This window comes from Amblyomma mixtum, chromosome 6, assembly GCF_055824585.1.
Source record: "Amblyomma mixtum isolate Tamu chromosome 6, ASM5582458v1, whole genome shotgun sequence".
In the NCBI taxonomy this organism is placed as follows: Eukaryota; Metazoa; Arthropoda; class Arachnida; order Ixodida; family Ixodidae; genus Amblyomma; species Amblyomma mixtum.
In genome coordinates this window covers 6,996,037-7,017,611 of record NC_143017.1, presented here as the reverse complement: position 1 = coordinate 7,017,611, position 21,575 = coordinate 6,996,037, and the positions used below count along the sequence as shown (strand labels likewise).

Sequence of the window (21,575 nt, the reverse complement as noted above, 5' to 3'; positions counted from 1 at the left end):
GCACTCGTCCTGTCTATCTCCTTCCTCCCTCTCCAAGTGAAAAGCATACAGCCACCATGCAGCCTACACTTCTAGGTCGCTCCACAACACACCACTTCCCAGCCTCTGCCCCCAGACAAGGTGCCCTCTCCTGTATCCATGAGACCTTAGCCAATGGCACCCATTTTCACGGCAGAATGCTAATCTCCGCACCTGAAAACAGCCTCCCAGACCCACATTCGTTTTCCTACTTCCTCCACCACCTCAGAACTCGTTGGCATACATGTCACCCTTGATCTCATCATAGAGGAATATGCAGCCATCCTAACAGCCTCACTCGCTGCCCTCCTCCACGTCTCTGGGCACCATTCAACGCCCTCTGCACAACCTTTCTTCCTTGCCTCTCAAGGACATCATATTCAGCTTTAATGGATTCCCTCTCACTTACACCCCACAGGCAACGAGTTGGCTGACCAACTTGCCAAACAGGTCCACCACCCTGACACCCCTTTCTGCAACTATGCCACCCAATTTGATGACACTCGTAGACACATCCGCGAACATCTATCCCTCTCCCATCCTGATCCCCGCATTGTCTCTTCTTCCACCTCGTTCCAGAATGCGGTCTCGCATGACACCCCTGCTCGCTCCTTCTCCACCTCCACATTGGTTGCTTGGCTGCACCTATATTGCTGAACGAAGGCTCTGCCAGGGCTCTGCAACCAGCCCAACCTGCAGAGGCTGTACGTCCTATGAGACATTAGAACACATCTTCTTTTACTGCCCTTCTTTCTCTACACCACTTGCTTCCCTTCTCCAAGGTTGCAGAAACCTAGGTTTACCTGCATCCAGCTTCGATGACCTACTCTTTCCCAAATGCAGCAGGTCCTCACACTTATCTGCCCTCCTCCTCTTTTCCCCCTGCAGGGGCATCTGCAAGATGTAGATGATGGTGAGTTGCGACGCCATGCCTTTCCGAGCATCCGCAGGGACATCCCTGCAGGGGGCTGATGGCAAGCAGTGTGCCACTACGGACCCGAGCACTAATGTTTAGCCGCGCGCGGCAGCGCCATGGGCGGTGAAAAGGGGATCCTGAAGGTTGAGCCGATGCCGAGCGTTTAGGCCTTTAAGGCTCCTCGGCAGAGGCAACACACTACTTTGTGTTGCCTCCCGCCCTGACGGGGGGAAATCGACAATCACCTTTTCCTATCTTCCCCTCTATCTTTCACTTTCCCATCTCTTTCTCAACTCTCCTAGTGGTCCTAGGAGACTTCAACACACCCCACACCACATGGGCCTACTGCATCACTGATACCGCCCAAGGGGCCGCCCTGCACAATGCAATAGATGCACTGAGACTAGATCTCCTCACCGACTTCACGTCTCCCATCCGCCCGCACAACGGCATATCCACCGATACCTCCTCCGATCTCACTTTCACCCGGAACATTCCACAAGCTGCCTTGACCAACCTAGGAGAGGCCCCAGGAAGCGGCTATTTCATCTTGTCGACCAGTGTCCTGTCCCCTCAGCACCAAAAATCAATGAGCACCATCCGCATCGCGGACTAGAATAATTTCCGGGTGACTGCACCACGGAAATCATCCATAGCAGACATAGCAAAGTGGACCCATTTCCTATATGAACATCACTTCAAAAACATCCGCTGCCTTCAACTCATTGTAGAATACCTCTCAGCTTACAACCACCTCCTACACATCTGGGAGGCACGGCACGGCCTCCTGCATGGACGGTGACGACAAAAGCACAATCGCACACTTAGCGCCGCATAGCACACCTCATGGAGCAAGCCCAAGGATGCATCCCTCAGCTGTCCACCCAAAATTGGCTCCGGTTTTGTGTTCCGCTCAGGGGTACACTAAGCACATCCGAAACGTGGACCATCCTCAGCGCCCCCTCAACATGGACACCACCAGAGCCGCCACCCACCACACCCTGCAGACCATAGCCCACACCTATGAGGGCTCTGACCAAGCTCTGCTGGACGAGCTTCATACAGAATACTTTGGTACCCACCACCTGCCCGCATCCAACGCTCCATACACCAGCCTCCCCAACCCAGATTGGATGCCCCCATCACCTATGTCTATGTTGCTGTGCGGTTGGCCACCAGGTCTAACGCCCCGGAAGTGGACAAAATTATGAATGCCATCACACGTAACATTTCCAGGGAAAACATTCAGGCATTTACGACATACCTAAGTGAGAAACAGTGGATCCCTGGAAACTTCAACAAAACTTGGGTAGGGCCTAGTTGGTACATTATGTTGTGAAGGTAAAGGATGCGCAATCAAAGGACGAACCACGAAGAAAGACACAGGGACACACACAAGCGCACTAACAACTGTTTATTTCTTCCTTGAAACGCTTACTTATACACCTGGCCACGCATGCTCAAAAGCAATCTCTAACCACAATAGACATGCCAACGGCTGTTAACGCACACGCGAACGCAAAAAGTTGATTTCGGCAACGTACAGAGCCACGGACGTGTCACTGATACAATCTACCGCGTTTTCCTTTATGTGGAAAGCTTCCAAAGCCAGCCGCGCTTGTTCATTTTTACTTTTTCCCAGTATCACGGTCTCGTCAAGTCGCGGTGCGCAATTGCGGCAAGAACTAAGATGGGACACAAGGTGTGCCCCTTTGTCTGTGTTGTTCCTGACTTTATTCGCATGTTCCCTGAGTCGCTCGTTTATGCACCGCCCTGTCTGCCCGATGTAGGTCTTACCACATGAAAGAGGGAAGGAGTATACCACCCCTGTGGCGCAAGGGATGTAGGTAGACCCGTGCCTGATTAGGCATCCACTCCTTCTATCACCGCACGTGCGGGCGCAAAGCTTCGCCAGTTTATTCGGCGCAGAAAACGCCAGAGGGAACTGGAGCAACGCAGGACCCGATACAAATGCCGTTGCGTCGCAAAAATGGCTGGTCATTAAAAACAATAAAAGTGACCTTAAGATAATATTCTAAAAGATTTAAAAAGTTCCCCACAGAAAGTCCCGTAGCGTTTTGGAAACTGAGCTCACCATTTTCCTCAATGCATGATTTCACCGCATACAAAAGCTCGCGCTGTGGCACTGAATAGAACAGCGTTGCTCCAGTTCTCTGTGAAATTTTTTTATCGAGTATTGACAAGTCTTTAGACGATGTTTTTAGCAAGGGAAAGGTTTTAAAAGTGTTTAGGTAGGTTGACGATTTTTTAGTGTTTTTAGCGCGTGACTATTCCAGCCAGGATGCGATTGATGAAGTTTTAGAAGTTTTTAAGCAACACGGACAAGGTCTTGGTTTTACACATGAGTTACCCCACAGGAGTGTTCTGCAGTTCCTGGACCTAAAACTAGAGTTCTGCGTGCGGCATGTATGTTGGTCTTACCAACCTCGTGCAAAAAAGGAACTTTTGCCGTACAAATCAGGGCATTCCAAGATTGTGAAAAGAGGCATTGCTACCCATTGCATGGATTCGGCTCTCAAAAAGTCGTGTGAGCATCAATTGCAGGCAAGTTTTGACAATCAGGTCCGCCGGCTTTCGGCAGCAGGTTTCCCTATGTCGCTCTTGACGGCGGTTGCCGAGGCCCTGATACGAAAAATGAAGACCGGTACGCCAAGTATGAGAGGGACGAGTGAACGCGAAGCGTTCAGGCCTGTGATGGTGCCATATCTGCATAAGGTGCCTCATCACCTCAAGAGAGTTGCAGGCAGGCATGGTGTCCCTCTGGCGTTTTCTGCGCCGAATAAACTGGCGAAGCTGTGCGCCCGCACGTGCGGTGATAGAAGGAGTGGATGCCTAATCAGGCACGGGTCTACCTACATTCCTTGCGCCACAGGGGTGGTATACTCCTTCCCTCTTTCATGTGGTAAGACCTACATCGGGCAGACAGGGCGGTGCATAAACGAGCGACTCAGGGAACATGCGAATAAAGTCAGGAACAACACAGACAAAGGGGCACACCTTGTGTCCCATCTTAGTTCTTGCCGCAATTGCGCACCGCGACTTGACGAGACCGTGATACTGGGAAAAAGTAAAAATGAACAAGCGCGGCTGGCTTTGGAAGCTTTCCACATAAAGGAAAACGCGATAGATTGTATCAGTGACACGTTCGTGGCTCTGTACGTTGCCGAAATCAACTTTTTGCGTTCGCGTCTGCGTTAACAGCCGTTGGCATTACTATTGTGGTTAGAGATTGCTTTTGAGCATGCGTGGCCAGGTGTATAAGTAAGCGTTTCAAGGAAGAAATAAACAGTTGTTAGTGCGCTTGTGTGTGTCCCTGTGTCTTTCTTCGTGGTTCGTCCTTTGATTGCGCATCCTTTACCTTCACAAGATCCCTGGAAAGCTCCCTCCAGAGTGGAAACATGTGGAGGTCATCCTCATTCCCAAGTTCAACAAACCTCCTTCAGTGAAGGCACTCTGCCGTATTCATGTCTTGCCTCGGCAAGATCTATGAACAGATCGTTCATACCCGTCTCCGAAACCGTACTGATGCTAAGAACCTCTTTCCCCTGTATATGATCGGTTTCCACCCTGGACCGTTCCACCCAAGACGCCTTTCTCCTGCTAAAAACGACGTTCTCACGGGCATGTTATCTGGAGGCGAATGCCTTCTCCTCACCCTGGACTTCAAGGGGGCATTTGACAACATCGCCCACACAGCCATCCTGAACAGCCTCAATCATATCAACTGCAGCACCCACATCTATCAGTACATCACCGCCTTCCTCTCCAACCGCACCGCCACAATCGGCATAGGCAGTAGGCGATCCCAACCCTTCGACACTCATAATGAGGGCACCTTGCAAGGAGCTGTCCTCTCCCTACTCCTTTTTAATATCGCTATGGCCCCTTTGGCCCACCTGCTCAACAGGACCTCAGCTACACCATGTATGCAGACAATATTTCCTCAAGGTCTACACGGGGCTCCCTCGCGGCCAAGAAAGAGGCTCTTCAAAAAGCCATCCCAGTCGTTGAGGATTTCGTCACCAGCAGTGGCATGCAACGAGCCCTGGAAAAAACTGAAGTGATTCGAACACACGGACCCCGCTACAAGTCACCTGGCTCTATCTGCCTCCGAAGCCATGACCATCACATTGAGAAATGCCCGCTTATCCGGGTCCTTGGCCTCTGGGCTCAACATGACGAAAAACCCACCCACACCCTGTAGACACTCCGCACCTCAGGTCTCAATGTCACCCGCATGATCCGCCGAATAGTGGGGCACGGAAAAGGCATGCGTGAAGCGGCACTCTCTGACTCGTCAAGGCCCTTGCTATCAGCCGCAGATTTGCCCAGATTTGGTAAGTGAAAGCCAAGAGCGGGAGATCAACTACAGGCCATTTTTCTTGTCGATCACAGCACTGTACAGTGTTATGTTCCAAATGAGAGCAGAAAGCATCAGAGTGATGAACTAGAAACACATTTTGCAAGACCAGTTTTGGTCTCGTTTATTGGGTTAACGTTCCAAAGCAACTTGGGCTATGAGGGATGCCATAGTGGAGGAAGGGCTGTGGGTTTAACCACCCAGCGTCTTTTAACATGCACTGACACATCGCACGGTACACAGGACTCCAGCATCTCGCCTTCATCGAAATGGAACTGCCGCAGCTAGGATTGAACCCACGTCTTTTGGGTTAGATACCAAGCACCATAACCACTGAGGCACTGTGTGAGTTTTTTTGTCTGTTTGTGTGTCTTTTTTTTTCCAAGAACAGAAGTAAAATATAACTGTTTCACTCTGGAATGAAATCGTGGAAAGAAAAATGACCATCTTAATGTAGGTCGCTTTTTGCAGTACTTTTTGCGAGTGCATTCACTGCATGGTACAGGCACTATATACAGGGTGCTCCATATTCATCAGTCAGGGTTGTAAAAAAATTCTCTTGCGCAAACCACTGGTCTAGTTCTGCTAATTCACAGACCACAGGGTAGCTTACGATATCTCTGTTTTCTGATAAATACTTTAACTTCGGAACTTGCCTGGACTGCCAAGAACCGGTGAAAGACTGGAGTTGTCTGCGTGCGCAATTTTCATGGAGGTGAGTGGGATAGCCGATTTGAGAGGCTTTGCCATCTGGTGAACTGCGAGGCAAACAATATCTCTGCTCGGAGCTGGGGTAGGTCTCGCAGTACCCCAGCTGGCACAACCTGTCAAATATGCTGCTCCGTTTACCTAGACGAAAATTCTCCGCGCAGACAACTGTAGTTTTTCGCCGATTCCGGACAATCCAAGCAAGTTCTGATGTTTAAAGCAATTATTGAAAAATGCAGACTATCATAAGCTACGTTATGGCCAGTACACAAGCCCAAACAGGTAAGTAGTTTGCGCACGAGAATTTGTTTACAACCCCGACTGATAGATACGGAGCAGCCTGTATACCCCTTCTGTAAACAGCAGCTTGCATGCACAGCCTCCTATCAGCCGTGAATGTAGGTTGCAATGCAAGCTGGGCTAGTTGGAGGCAGCACATAAACTGTGCACCACACATGCGTGCCAGCACTGTCTTGTAGCTGTGACAAAATAATATCTGCAGCCTGAATTGGTGAGGCAGTGCTGGTATGCGCTCTTTCTATTGCCATTTGGTTTCTCATGCTGCACGCAGTGCATGTCATCATTGGAGCAGTCCTCGCAGAACATTTTCAGAAAACATCCTCCGCCTTGACCGAAGGAATACGACCTGCTTGGATGCTGTCAGTGCCGCACAAGGGCTTGAAGAAGCTGATCTGGGCCTGCAAGCACACAGAAGCACCACGACAGCTGCCCTGGCAGTAGAAGTGCAACTTTCCCTTTGTGGTTACCCACGCTTCCCGACAACTTGAATAAGTTTTTGTTCAGCACAGTGAAATGTGTAGTGGATGAAGCAATTGTGCTGACCGCCACAATTAAAGGGACACTGAGGAGAAATTGAAGTTGGCTTGTATCGACAGAATACCAGCTCCTGATTACAAAAACGCCACTCATACTGACAACAAAGCTCCTGTATAGGGGTGTGCGAATATTCGATAATTTCGAATATTCGATCGAATAGCACGGTATTCGATATTCGCTTCGAACCGAATTCTCGGTATTCAAAATTTCCAAGTATTCGTCTCGCGCGAATAGTGTTTCTGGGATGCTTGCCCGCTTGCTTTATGTGGTTTCAGTTCCGAGTATTGCCGTATAGATGGCGTTTTTTTATCGCGCTTTCAATGCTCGGGGGTCAGTCAGTACACAAATCACAACCAGGTCGGGGTGCGAACCCAGCTACAAACGAAATAAAGGTGAGGGCGACGCGCTCTTGCGGAAGATCCTGCGTTCTGGCCGTCTCCGTGCCTCCGAACTAAGGCTGCCATAAGCCGCGTCGCTGTCACCGTGTCGAGGCAGACGCAAAGAAGGAAGAGCACAGCCATCAGTCGTCCAGTTTACTGTTGTTGTTGCGACTGAGCGAAGGGTGTAAAGGAAAGTGCACGGGCCTGCCGACTGGCTCTAGCCGAGCCACCACCGCTGCCATGTGCAGATAGAGGAGTTCAAAGATAAGAGGAAATAAATAAAAGAAAAGAAAAAAGACGCGCGGCGTCACACAACGCAACAACCGCGTCCGCCGCGGCGGACGCTGGCTGGAAAAACAGATAAGCACCGAAGCCGCGCCCGCGCCACCGCCTCTCGATGTCAGCTGGCGGTGACGTTATCGATGAGCTCAGACGCCGCAAGTATTCAAACGCGGGCATCGCTTGGCCGCGTTCATCGCATCGCGCTAGTTGAGTCCGATGCAACTCGATTTTTTTTCCGTTAGAGTTGCGGAAAAGATTACCAGATAGGACAGATGCGAAGATAAACATGCAGTCCTACCGCGCTATCGCTTCACCCAGTCAGGTGACGAATCATGCGTACGGAACATGAGCGACCGTTCTCGGCAGCTGTCAAGCAAGCCATCATATTACCGGCGGAGGTGCGAAAAATTCAGCGGCAGCGCAGGGACTCGATGTCGCCGAAGTGTATACTTACGTCAATGGGAAGGGTGCCTTTACCGTGTGATAACGCCAATCTTATTGTGCACCTGTAGAGGATTACTGCCGTTAACGCTCGGCATCTACGACTGGCGTCTGACTGCTTGCGCGTTGATGGGAACGGAACGCCGCCGTAATCAGGGCATTGAGCCATCTTCGGTGGTGTGCCGAACTCCATCGCCGTAACTCGGGCACTCCGATACATTGGAGGCTGAGAGCATTCTTGATGGAAGCGCGATGCTGAGTGCTGCTCGGAGGTACTACCGGGGACAATTTTGCCAGGAGGCGCGAGCGGTGCGAATGACGTTTCGCTTGCGGCGCGAGTTTTGTACAGCCGTTTCCATTCTTGCTCGAGGGAATGCTAGTCTGAGAATGTAAAAATTGTTCTTCCAGTAAAAATTGTTCTTCACTCTAGGTGTTAAAATTTTGAAGTGTAGTCTTAAATAAAGCCTCAGTGCAGTGTGTGATGGCATCATGTGTTGGGAAAATAAATGGTTTTGGAAATGCCTACTGACACTCAGCCTCTTTTTAGTGCCAGAGGTGCTATTTGAACTATTCGCTTCGAAATTATTCGAAGAAAATCGCTATTCGCTTCGAATTCGCTTCGAATCAAAAAACCACTATTCGCACACCCCTACTCTTGTAACGTAGAAAAGAGCTAGAACCAAAATACCGGTATCGCCGCCACAGGCCAAACTCGCAAGTACAAGCATCATGACGTCATAGGACAAAACAGTGTTGCTAGAACCAATGGTTCTAGCAAGGCTAGGACACGAGAAGCACAAATCACTGAGGTGCAGCCAATGCATGCGCAAATCTCCTTGACGTCGCCAGATGGCGCCACGTGCCCGGCAGCTAGCGCGCACCTGAAGCATCGGGACCAATCAGCGCCTGCTCACCGGCGTTAGGCGGGCTCCCGGTATTCCGCTAGCGGTAACAAGGTACGCGGTATGCTAAAGGTGTCTATTTGCGAGAACTTTGTTGACGACTTCGAGAACGAGATCCATCGTAACGCTGGCAAAACGCCGCTGCAAACGTAAGCGAAGCGACTGTAGCGCCGGCCGCAGTAGCCGATAGATGCCTTTAACGTGCGGCCGGCGGTAGCTTTCTTTTCGGCTGCTGCTAGGCCGCAATGCTGGCCGCCAGAAATCACGGAGTCTGCGTCACGTCATGTTCACGTCATATTTCACGTCACTTAGTCCTCTGTCGTCATAGGAGAATCCCAAGTTTGAATCAGAGCGGCGGGAAAAACTTTTTCAACTTCGAATCCAAATTTCTTAGAAATAAATGCATTTTTCGCTGCCGGCCAAGTGGCAACAAAGCCATGACATGCCGAACTATCGGATTTTGCTATAAAAAAATATTAATAGTGCTCTCCTCACTGTCCCTTTAAAGTATGCAGGTTTTTATGCAGTTGGTAAAAAATTATAGCAAGCGAAACAGAAGGAATTGCAGATTTAGACCCCGACCTGGAATAAGAAAAATTGGAAGGGACACTTAATCTCGGCCCTAAGTGTATGACACGATAGCGTTATCGGTCTCCTGGGACTCCTCATGCCCCTCCTGGCGCAGTGGTTAAGCGATGCGCCACTGCCCTGCGATGGCAGGTGCTCCCAGCGGTGCGTCCTGCAGGTTGCTCTTCCCGAGTGACCAATCCTTGATTTAACTGCCACGATGGGCAGTTTGCTCGCAATGCGGTGGGCAGGTTGTGTCACCAAGATGGCCCACCTGGCATTGCTCTATGGGCACCACCTGCCCGAGCCATGCGCGTGGTTTTTCGCTCACGATGCCGACGCCGGATTTTCTGGTGACCGTGTCGGGTGGCAGTTAAATTAACGACTGGTCGCTCAGGAAGAGCAACCTTTGTCGCACAAGTCCCGCCGGTGACAGCACCTGCCACAGAAGGGCAATGGCGCAGCTCTGCACCACTACGCCAGGAGTGGTATGAGGACTCCCAGGGACGTCTGAATGTAAAGTAGAGAATGATGTTCTGCATTTAGGGAAAAGAACCCACTACGTTCAACTCATCGCGTCATACCCTTAAGGTGGAGCTTTCAATTTCTACCTTACTCCTCCAGCAGCAAGTGCCCATTTCCCATTGTTGAACATGACGGCCAAGTAAATGAATGAATAAATTTAATTTTGACATGACTGGCACATTCATATAAGTGGGGGAAGGGGAGTGCTAACAGCCAAATAAAGTTTGATTTTCATATATAGCTGTTATGAAAGAAATGTTTATACAGGTTACGGGAATGTTCACTGCATAATACTGTATCATGCATGTATTCATCACTTTCTTAAATATACTGTAATACACCTTGTAATGTGGAAACTCGCACAGTTAGCGTGGTCGGGCACAGTGCTTGTCTTAGCAGTGCTGCGCAGCAGGCCGGCGTTCGCAAGCGCGCCCCCGAGCTTCATCAGCTTCGTCTTCTGTCTTCTTCTGTCATCTTCCTCTCCTTCGGCAGCGCTAGCCACTGAGGCAGCAAACCCCAACTCTCTTTATTACAATACCCCCGGGGTGAAAAGGCGCCATCCTGGCGGCCTAAGGGCACGAGACGAGAGCTGGGTCGTAGTAGGGCTTCAGGCGGTCGAAGTGCACGATTTCACGGCCGCGGCGGCGATGGTCCGACGAAGGCGTGATGGGCTCCACAAGATAATTAACTGGCAATGTCTGCTGAACAACGCGATAGGGGCCCTGGTATTTTCTCAGCAGTTTTGTAGACTGTCCTGGGCTGGAGGAGGGCACCCAAAGCCAAACCAAGGAGTCCGGAAGATAATGCGGCGGCAGACCGGGAGAAGAGGCTCGGGAGCTGTTCTGACGGTGCTGGTCCTGTGAAGTAAAGGAACGGGCGAGTTGACGGCATTCTTCGGCATGCGCAGCGGCCTGAGAGACGGTAGTAAATTCGTACGAATCGGGGCGGTAAGGGAGTATGGTGTCCATGATGGAGGAAGGCTCGCGTCCGTACAGAAGAAAATACGGGGAAAAACCAGTAGTGGCTTGCGTGGCAGAGTTGCAGCAGTATGTAACGAAGGGTAGAACGCGGTCCCAGTCTCAGTGATCGGCATAAATGTACTTGGCCATCATGTCGCCGAGGGTCCGGTTAAAGCGCTCGGTCATGCCGTTGGTCTGCGGATGGTACGAAGACGTCGTGCGGTGAACGATATGGCACTCCCGAAGGAGGGCTTCCACGACGCCGGACAAGAAGACGCGACCCCGGTCGCTGAGCAATTCCTGAGGCGCACCGTGACGAAGAATGAGGTTCTGAAGTATGAAACCGGCTACGTCAGAGGCCGTCGCAGCTGGCAGCGAGGCAGTTTCGGCATAGCGCGTGAGATGATCAATGGCGACGAAGATCCAGCGGTGCCCTGCGGCAGTGATGGGAAGAGGGCCATAAAGGTCTATTCCAACACGGTCGAATGGCCGGGCGGGACACGGTAAAGGTTGCAGAGGAGCAGGTGAGTGCGGTGGTGGGTTCTTGCGACGCTGACATTCCAGGCAAGAGCGTACGTACTGGCGGACGAAACGGTACATGCCCCGCCAGTAATATCAAAGGCGTAGGCGGGTAAAAGTTTTCAGGAGACCGGCATGAGCGCATTGCGGGTCATCATGATAACTAGCACAAATGGCGGAGCGGAGATGCCTTGGAATCACGAGCAGCCATTTGCGACCATCGGGGAGGTAGTTCCAACGGTGCAGCAGCTGGTCGCGCACGGCAAAGTGATGGGCTTGACGTCGGAGCGCTCGAGAAGGGAGGCGCGCTGAGTGGTTGGCTAGGAAATCCAGAAGAGAAGTAATCCAAGGATCCTTGCGCTGCTCAGAATCCATATCAATAGTGTCGAGAGAAGGTGTGAGGCCGGAAATAGATGGTGGGTCAGGCTCAGAGGTCACAGGGGAGCGCGAGAGAGCGTCGGCGTCGCAGTGTTTACGAACGGAACGATAAATGACCCGAATGTCGTAACCTTGTAAACGCAGAGCCCGACGAGCGAGGCGGCCAGATGGATCTTTGAGTGACGACAGCCAACAAAGGGCATGGTGATCGGTAATGACATCGAACGGGCGCCCGTACAAGTAAGGACGAAATTTTGTGATCGCCCAAATAATCGCCAAACATTCTTTTTCTGTGTCTCCGCTTTTGTGAGCGCACGGCTGGCGTAAGCAACGACGTACTCATTGAAACCAGGTTTCCGCTGAGCTAGAGCGGCACCAAGACCAATGCCGCTGGCGTCTGTGTGCAGTTCTGTTGGCGCGGAAGGGTCGAAATGGCGCAAGATCGGAGGAGAGCTGAGGAGCTGGCGCAGCGTTGCAAAAGCTTCGTCGCATGCAGGGGACCAAGCCGACAAGTCGTGGCTACAAGCGAGAAGTTGCGTCAGCGGGGCGATAACGGCAGCAAAATTCTTGATGAAACGGCGAAAGTAGGAGCAAAGGCCAAGAAAGCTTCTGAGTTCTTTCAGGGATGTGGGCTTCGGGAAATCAGCAACTGCGCGGAGCTTGGCAGGGTCCGGAAGTACACCATCCTTGGACACGACGTGGCCTAGGATAGTCAGCTGTCGAGCGCCGAAGCGACACTTTTTCAAGTTTAGGTGCAGGCCAGCGTCACTGAGACAGCGAAGAACACTCTCGAGGCGAAGAAGATGAGACGCAAAATTCTGGGAGAAGATGACAACGTCGTCCAAGTAGCAGAGGCATGTCTGCCATTTAAGGCCACGGAGGATGTTGCCCATCATACGCTCAAAAGTGGCAGGCGCGTTGCAGAGACCGAGGGGCATCACATTAAATTCATACAGTCCATCAGGCGTGATGAAAGCTGTTTTCGGGCGATCGACGTCGGCCATCGGCACCTGCCAGTACCCAGAGCGCAGATCCAACGAAGAAAAGTACTCCGCTCCCTGCAGGCAATTCAGCGCGTCGTCTATACGAGGCAGGGGGTAGACGTCCTTCCGAGTAATTTTGTTTAGCCGGCGGTAGTCGACGCAGAATCGAATGGATCCGTCCTTTTTCTTGACGAGCACGACCGGAGAAGCCCACGGGCTGTGAGACGGCGGGATCACGCCGCGATGTAGCATGTCGTTCACCTGTTCATCAATGATGCGGCGCTCGGCGGAGGAGACACGGTAAGGGCGTTGGCGCAAGGGCCCATGGGTGCCAGTGTCGATATGGTGGCGAACTGCTGCGGCACGACCCAACGGTGCTTGAGGAGAGTCGAAGGATGCGCGGAAGCACTGCAGCAAAGCGATGAGCTGGGCGCGTTGGTGAGGTGGTAGAGCGGCATCGACAGAACGGGAAAACATATCCGGGGAGGACGGGTCGGCGACGTCGGCGGGAGGAGTGAGGGCGTTGATGTCATGGGCGTCAGGATCTTCAAGGACAGGAGAAGCGTCGTCGAGATCGATGACATGAACCGTTCCAAGCGATTCTCCCCGAAGTAAAGTGGTGGGGGAAGGCAACGGGTTCGCGACGTACAAAGCGCCACAACCACCAGCAAGTGTGAGCACGGCATGAGGGAGCAAGACAGGCTTGCGGTGCGCACAAAGAGGTGAGGGTGAATAAAGGACAGTAGCGTCAGAGAGGGCAGCACAAGTCAGCGGCACGAGAACAGAAGAGAAAGCTGGCACGTCGACGTCGTCAGCGGCGAGAATAGGCGCGGCGGTAACAGGGGAGGCGTCCACAAGAGCATCACACAGCGGCGACAAATCAATTTCCGCACGTGCACAGTCAATGATGGCGTGATGCGCGGACAGAAAGTCCCACCCGAGGATGATGTCATGAGAGGAGCGGGTGAGAACGAGGAACTCAGTGGTGTATGGGAGGCCTTGGATGACGAGGCGGGCAGTGCACGCTGCGATAGGGCGAATGGGGTCGGCGCTGGCGGTGCGAAGCGAAAGGTCAGAAAGCGGCGTCATCACTTTTTTTAATTTGCGGCACAAGTTGCGACTAATGATGGACACGGCAGCACCAGTGTCAATAAGCGCGTCAACAGTCACACCTTCAACGATAACTTCAATAACGTTCATAGGGCTTGAGACGGACGTTGACGGCGCAGTTCTTGCCTCCGGAACTGCGGCGCCTAGTTTTCCGTTTGAAGAGGTGGAGACCGGCGGCGCATAGGAGAGAGCGAACGGCGTCGAGGAGACGGTGATCGATGGCTTCGGTTGTAAGAGTCGGAGCGAGGCGGAGAGGGATTCGGAGGCGGCAGAGGAGAAGAGACAGGGACGGAGGGAAATGAAGCGTCGTACGTTGGCGAGCGCCCGTAGTCGTAAGGACCGGATCCGCGCGAGCGGCACCAGCGGGCCACATGACCAGCGAGACCGCAGGCATAGCATATGGGGCGGTTATCAGCGGTGCGCCACGGATTCACAGGGCGGGGACCGGTACGAGGCAGAGGATGGTGAGTGCGTGGCAGTGCAGGGGTGAGCTGCTGCTGAGGGTAGACGTTGACAGGCGGCGCATAAGTTGAAAGAACCGGCTGAGGTCGTGGCCGGACGACTGCTTCAGCGTATGTCAACGGTGCAGTGACCAGAGTAGGTGAATTAGTGGGCGGCAGGACCTCAGCTACCTGCTCCTGGATTACACGCTGAATCGAAGGCGATATTGATGGCGTTGTGGCGGGTTGGGAGGTAACAAGCGATAACTGACGGGCGACCTCCTCTCGCACAAACTGCTTGATATGCTGAAGAAGGGTCGACTGATCGTTAGCAGAACCGCCTACCGCCAAGCTCGAAAGGTTGTCGTCCGTGCAAATGACACGCCGGGTGGCATGACGCTGTTTTCGGAGCTCGTCGTAGCTCTGACACAAAAAGACGACGTCTGAGATGGTTTGAGGATCTTTAGACACCAGCATTTGAAATGCATCGTCCTCAATCCCTTTCAGAAAGTGCTTGATTTTGTCACTCTTGCTCATAGATGGATTGCGCCGTTTACACAAGTCAACAACGTCCTCGATGTAGCTGGTGAAATTCTCGCCATTCTGCTGGGCACGACTGCGCAGACGTTGTTCGGCGCGAAGTTTTCGGACAGCGGGGCGGCCGAAGACGTCAGTCAGGCTGGTTTTGAGAGCCGCCCAGGTGGTAAAATCCGCCTCGTGGTTGCGGAACCACAAGTTGGCGACGTCAGTCAAGTAGAAGATGACGTTCGTGAGCTTAACGACGTCATCCCATTTGTTGTACGCGCTCACGCGTTCGTAAGAGGCCAGCCAATCTTCTACGTCTGTGTCGTCAGTGCCGCTGAAGATTGTCGGGTCGCGCTGACGGACGGCACCGGAACAGATGACAGCCTGGGCAGGTTGGACCGAGGTGTCGGACGTCGTGGTAGAGCCTGGTATCCTGGGCATCGTGGCGTAGATCCACGGGGAGAACAAGGAGCACCTCCACCAAGTGTAATGTGGAAACTCGCACAGTTAGTGTGGTCGGGCACAGACCTTGTCCCAGCAGTGCTGCGCAGCAGGCCGGCGTTCGCAAGCGCGCCCCCGAGCTTCGTCAGCTTCGTCTTCTGTCTTCTTCTGTCATCTTCCTCTCCTTCGGCAGCGCCAGCCACTGAGGCAGCAAACCCCAACTCTCTTTATTACAACCTAAAGGACTAACTTAATATATGCACTCAGATGAGATTTCTGACATTCAGTTTTAGGACATTATTAATGTAAAGCACAGCGGGGCTCACCTAGTTGCTTTATAGCCAGTCGTAAAGCATTTCATCTGAGTAACCTCAACCAATCACATCCCTGCAGTACTAGTTGATTTACTGACCCCTGTTCATGAACGTGATTTGCAGAACTCACACAGACTATGCGCAAACTTTCTGAATGCAGTTGATCGCTCCCTGCATCTACATCTTTATCCCTTTTCATCCCGAATTTTTGTGAGCGAGCACAAAACTTTGTGGTGGTTTTATCTCGTTAAGAAGCTATTAAAAAGCTTGTAAAAAAATTACAAAGGCAGTAAGTAGAGCGGTCTTCAAGGGAGAACCATGTCCAGTATACTGGACACTGGGATTGATTTGTTGCCCTAGGAGTAGCACATTTTCATCTGCACTTTAAGAACTGTAGCTGCTTTCTTCGCTATGAAGCACAGACTGCGGTTGGAAATTTTCTGCTTCGTCGCCTGAGTACGAATTGACATCAAGGTTTGAGTAGTCTCCAAACAAAATTTCCTGAATATCCTCAGTAGTGAGAGTATTTCCCAGAAATAAAGCAACCAAATGGTGCTCAAAAGCATGCTACTTGCACGACAAATCAACATCAAGGTGTTTCTAGAATGATATTGGGAGTTATGCAATTTTGGCGCCAAAGAATATTGAAAATCAAATGTAACCTGCTTGCGTGGGGATTAGAATGACACGCAACAATTCAATCCTAGTGGCCAGTATACTGGAGATAAAAACATTATCGCATTGCGAAAAAAACTACTCACAACTAGGGAAAACGTTTAACCACATTGTCTCAAATGGAACTTGATTCACTTGCGAGAATTTGTATATTTGAATTGGATGAAGAGAAAACTTTAAAAGAAATTGTTTGCTTGGGCACGTCGCACGTGGCGGTCTGCTCGTGGAAGCTGCCCTCCTAAAAAGAGTCGGCCGAGAGAGGAACTATCATGATGGAGATATTCCGCGTCTCTTCCAGAAGCCGTGGAAATAGTTTTGGTTTTGATTTAGCTTTGTTTGATTTTTTTCATCGCTTTTTTTCTGATGTTCAGAGTACTGGTTGCTAGGTCGGAAAGGGTTATAAAGCTGCCGATTTCAATTTAAGTTTTACGTGCAATAACGAATGTACTTTTGAGCAGTGAAAGATAAGAGTATAAACCCAAAGTAAATAAAATGCAATAAATATTTTAGTAAAACGTGGAATAAATAAACAAATAACTGAACAAACTCCAAGTCCACCCCCCAACCCCCCCCCCCCCAAAAAAAAAAGTTCCGCAGTCCCTGCCCTCTAATGACATGGGTGAGGAGTAGCTCAGCTGCAAAAGAGCAAAGTATATATCTGTGAACCCAGACACCTTCTTCTGTCCCAGCGTTGCCCACGAGTGGCGACCATGGACTGCCCCGTTCCTGCTCATGACTCACGCCTGCACCGACCTGCCCACTAGGACTGCTGCTGAGAGAAGCTTCTGGCTTACTTCCACGACTGCCACTGATCAGCACTGGCAACGGATCTCTCCAATAGTGTGCTGCCTTCGCTGCTGCCACCACTGCCTAGAACTACTCCAACTGTGCTTACTACGGTGCACTTGCAAATGCCACACAGAGCTGGGTGTATCGACGGTACTGTTGTCTGCATTGATGGGGGTCCGGCTAACAAAGCTGCTGCTGTCGTTCCATAGTTACTAGAGTGGCACTCCAAGGAGTGGAAATCAAATGCAGTTTGAAACAAGGGGGACAGGTGTGTTACTTTTTCCCACACAAGTGCATGCACCATGTCATGGCGAGTGTACTGCGAAATTGAGAATGGTGGTTTACAACTGTAAGTTCACATCTAAATTCCAAACTGCTCACCTATGCACAAAAACTTCAGTTCCTCAAAGACCTGCATGTACACAGGAGTATAACGAAGAGACGGAGGGGTCTTAGTAAACCGAGCATGTCACCACTCTGTTTGGGAGGGCGCACTTTGCTGGAGATTAATCTTTCTTACTAACAGAGCAGAAGTACTACTACAGAAAGCACAAAAACATGAAGCAGTTAACCAGCTCTACAGATTTAAAGTATGGTACAACAACCTAGGAGAGCTAAAAAAGGCCCTGGAGTTTTGGAAGAAGAATCATCAATATAAGTCGTGCACTAATGATACAATAATAAGATATTGGATATTAAAATAAATTTAGTCCTCACTTGAAGAAACAGAAGTTTCAATTTCTTTGTGTTTGCACATTACCTACAGAAAAACAGTTCGGGTTAGAAAACGCATTAAGGAAAACAGCAAAAATGCTGCCAATGCAGTGGGCTTTCTTTTCCTCTCTGTAGCTCTTCCACAAGAGTATTTCACAGGGTACCCAAAATACTACAGACACAAATTTTTGCTTCGTGTTTTCTTTCAAATGATGCATTAGACATTAATATACATGTACCACCGTGCGATATTCGCCTATGACCGGTAAATGATTTAGAATTATATTTCTTCTTGACGCTGTTTCGGTTTCATCAACTGAACGATGGCTGTGATGTGTCGTTGTTATCTAGGTCTCGTGAGACACGACAAAAACGGCAACACAGCTGCTGAGGCGTCATTTGTTGCCATTCCATTTCTAGAAGCAGGCTGGTTTAAGTGTTGTAGTGAATCAAACCTACGTAAAGGCATGTAATAGTGAAGTTTCTTCCTACTTCATGCAACCTAAAGGCCAACCACATGGTCACCGCCATTGTTCGGTTGATAAAACCAAAACGAGAACATGAAATAAGAAATCCAGTTATAAATTATTTAGCAGTTGCAGGCAAAAGCAAGTGGTGATCCATAAGTTCAATGTCCAATGCATCATTTGCAAGAAGAAAACATGCAACTAGAAGTAGGTGTCTGTAGCCCATTAAGAGTTTCAACTTTGAACCACTTGGCCACCTGAATCAAAGGCGACCAGACGAGGGGCGGTCTTCAAATCTAGTCTACCCAAGCAACTGCTGTACACGGCGACAGATCTAGGGGCATGTTGCCTCTTACAAGTTGCAACCGACGCTCTCAAGTGATTGAAAGAAGCTGTGGCCTATTGCATGCCAAGTTACCTTCAACAAGGCCATGTTTTGGACACCACCGCACACGAAGGTTTATGGTTTATGAGGGTTTAACGTCCTAAAGCCACTCAGGCTGTGAGGGACGCCGCAGTGAAGGGCTCCGGGAATTTCGACCACCTGGGGTTCTTTAACGTGCACTGACATCGCACAGTGCTTCCACATAAGACTTTTTTTTAGGAATTAGGAAACCCGCATCTTTCACGTCAGCAGCAGAGCAAAATAATCACTGAGCCACCACAGCAGCTTCATATAAAGGGTGCTCCCAGAGAACAACAGCTCTTATATATGTACAGGAGGCTGTGTATAGCTTGTTCTATATGGCACACGGTCTGCTCATGAATCTAGTACAGATCTAAATCTGCTGCTTTTATTCTGTAGGCAAATTACATAGGTGCATTGGTGTTTCCCCAACTTCTCTCTCTGCAAATCACGCAGCCAAAAGTGCTCCGAACAACTTCTCAAACAACAGCGTACCGTAAAATGCAGAAGTGCCAAAATGCACACTCTACAATAAAAGGAAATACATTGCGGGCACGCTTTCAGAAATTCAAACTTTTTAAAACTTAACCAGGAGCACGCTCTGAACCTGTGGAAAGAGCGAAAATATGCATTACGCCATACCAATCTCAGCTCACTGTGGTAATGGGGTCAAGGTAGAATCCAGCTGGTGGAAGGATCTGCAAATAAACAAAGGCGCAGGTCAGAGTAATGCTACAAACACGGCCAGTTTGCACAGACGAATTCAACACACTCACTCCCAGAATTGAGTAAAGCAAGTGAGGGCTCCTGCTGCAGCAGAAAAACAAAGTAACGACATTGGTAGCTGCTGGTTGATACACACATGAATTAACTGTTTCGTAAATGCACTAGATGTGCATTCCCAAGACAGTTGATTACAACAAACGAAACAGTCTAGTGGATTCCCTGATACAGTAAGTGCTGCACATGCTGCTTGCATGGAACTGCGCTGGAAAGTGGCTACAGCAGCTGCTGCCTTGTCCCTTGACAGCCACGTGAAGTCCACACAGCGGCCGCTAGCTCTCCTCCGAAGGACATGCTGGCTCAGCGTCATCTTTGGTTTGTCTGAATATCCTCTCAGTGCCCTTGGCAGCGGCTTAAAGGCACGCACTGCCTGTTACTTATGAATGCATTAATTTTTTTCTGGAAATCTTTCCCACAGCTTCCTCGAATGCATTGGAGCATACAGAACAAGCGTTGGGGAAACTATGGTAGGGACAGGCATCCCAAATATTTAAACAAACTCAAAGAATTATACCAATGCAGTTAGTTCGGTTGTAAAACGATAAATATTTCCATGGGCATCGATCTAGTCCCAACTGAAGGCTAATGAAGTCACGTATTTCATGCGGCATCCGTCGCCTTACACATGAGTTACTCGGCAGTGACAGGCCTGAGCGGAGGATAAGCACAATCAATGTTTTGCTGCAGCCTCATGCTGTACAGGAGAAGGTTCGTGGCATTCCGAGGTGCGCCAGCTTTATTCCACACTGAGCCAGCTCATATTCAAACTTAGGCTCCCCGCTGGCCGCTTCTTTCGCCCTTCGGAAGCACCACAAAGAAGCTGATCTCCTGCATTGCAGCACCGCGTGAAAAAGAAAGGAAAACGTACATCTGGCCCGCACAGGTAAACGCCACCTACCTGTCGCGAATCCCGACGCTTTGATAGCGCAAGTCACGTACCCCATCTGCTGAAGCTGCGAGGAAGGCAGTAAAATCCCACAGTCCAGCGCGTTTACGCTGGCACACACAGAAATAACAGCTGCGGCCAAATTGTACAGAGGCCATGAGCGCAGGAGATGATTCTTGGAAAAGACAAACCTTCGTCAAAGGCAACCGACTATCGATAGGTGCACAGTAGCAAACATGCAACAGTCCTTTCAAGCGCGAAAAAACGACCTCGTCGACGCCACTCCGCGGTCTCCTCGCGCGCCTTCACCCGCAGGCTGTCGCGAAATTTACATTAACAATCGAGACCGTCCCACACTTGCGCAGTCGTGCAGCAGCTCTTTGAACAAGCTACAAGGCGACGACAGAGCGACGACGAACACTTTTTATCTGGTTGGCGGGCAAGTACGAAACAACACCGCGCGTGCACAATGAATTATTTTGACAGCACTCACCTCAGTCTGGAAAAGGCTGAAGGCAGGACTGCCTAATCCATGAACTGAGAGCAAAATCCACCGAGCTCGCGTCTACCAGGAGAGGCAGGCCAATCAGCAGCGGGCCGATGCACGAGGGAGAAACGAAAGTGCAGATAGCGCAACGAGGTGCTGGCGCATACACGAGTTCGCCTCTTCCTTCCGCCATGGCCCGTTCTCTGAAACCATGGGTGTCTGAAACGCGCGCCATCCTCCGTCTCGGCCACGGTCCGTTCTCCTCTCCATCAACTCTCTGGGCGCGCATGCGCAGTTCTGCGGACTTTGTTCTCTCTATGGTGGCTAGAATCTAGTTCACTATAATTACAGTAATGGTGGCTAGAATATCGCGTGTTGCGTAAATCAGAGAAAATCGAAAAAAAATTATTTCGGCTAACCGCACGTTTGTTTGGGCTCAAATTTCGCACAGAGGTTGCATTTGGCGGTCAGTTTTGTTTTATACCACATTTTGGTGGGGCACTTGCCTGATTCGGTCAGAATTATTTATAAATCCCCATCGTCTGCTACGACGGGGAGCCAAAACCGAAAGGCTTCGCAGCAGTGGCACCTGTAGCGCCATCTCGTACCAACCGAAGAAACCCAGCTGTGCTAAATTGGTGAGCAAAACATCTTTGCTTGGGGCTGTCTGTTGCGAAGCAGCGCAAGACATCCCTGAAAATGCGGTCGTACAGCGATCAAGAGAAGGCCATGGCCGTGACTT

At 50.6% G+C, this 21,575-nt stretch overlaps 1 protein-coding gene and 1 pseudogene across 1 annotated transcript in view; both read left to right on the top strand.

The window, feature by feature from the left end:
- Window positions 1-1,550, top strand: part of LOC149338145 (uncharacterized) — a 45,801-nt pseudogene extending 44,251 nt beyond the window's left edge.
- The window catches only part of LOC149338141 (uncharacterized), a 253,076-nt gene that overhangs the window by 126,583 nt on the left and 104,918 nt on the right, over window positions 1-21,575 (top strand). The window lies entirely within an intron of this gene.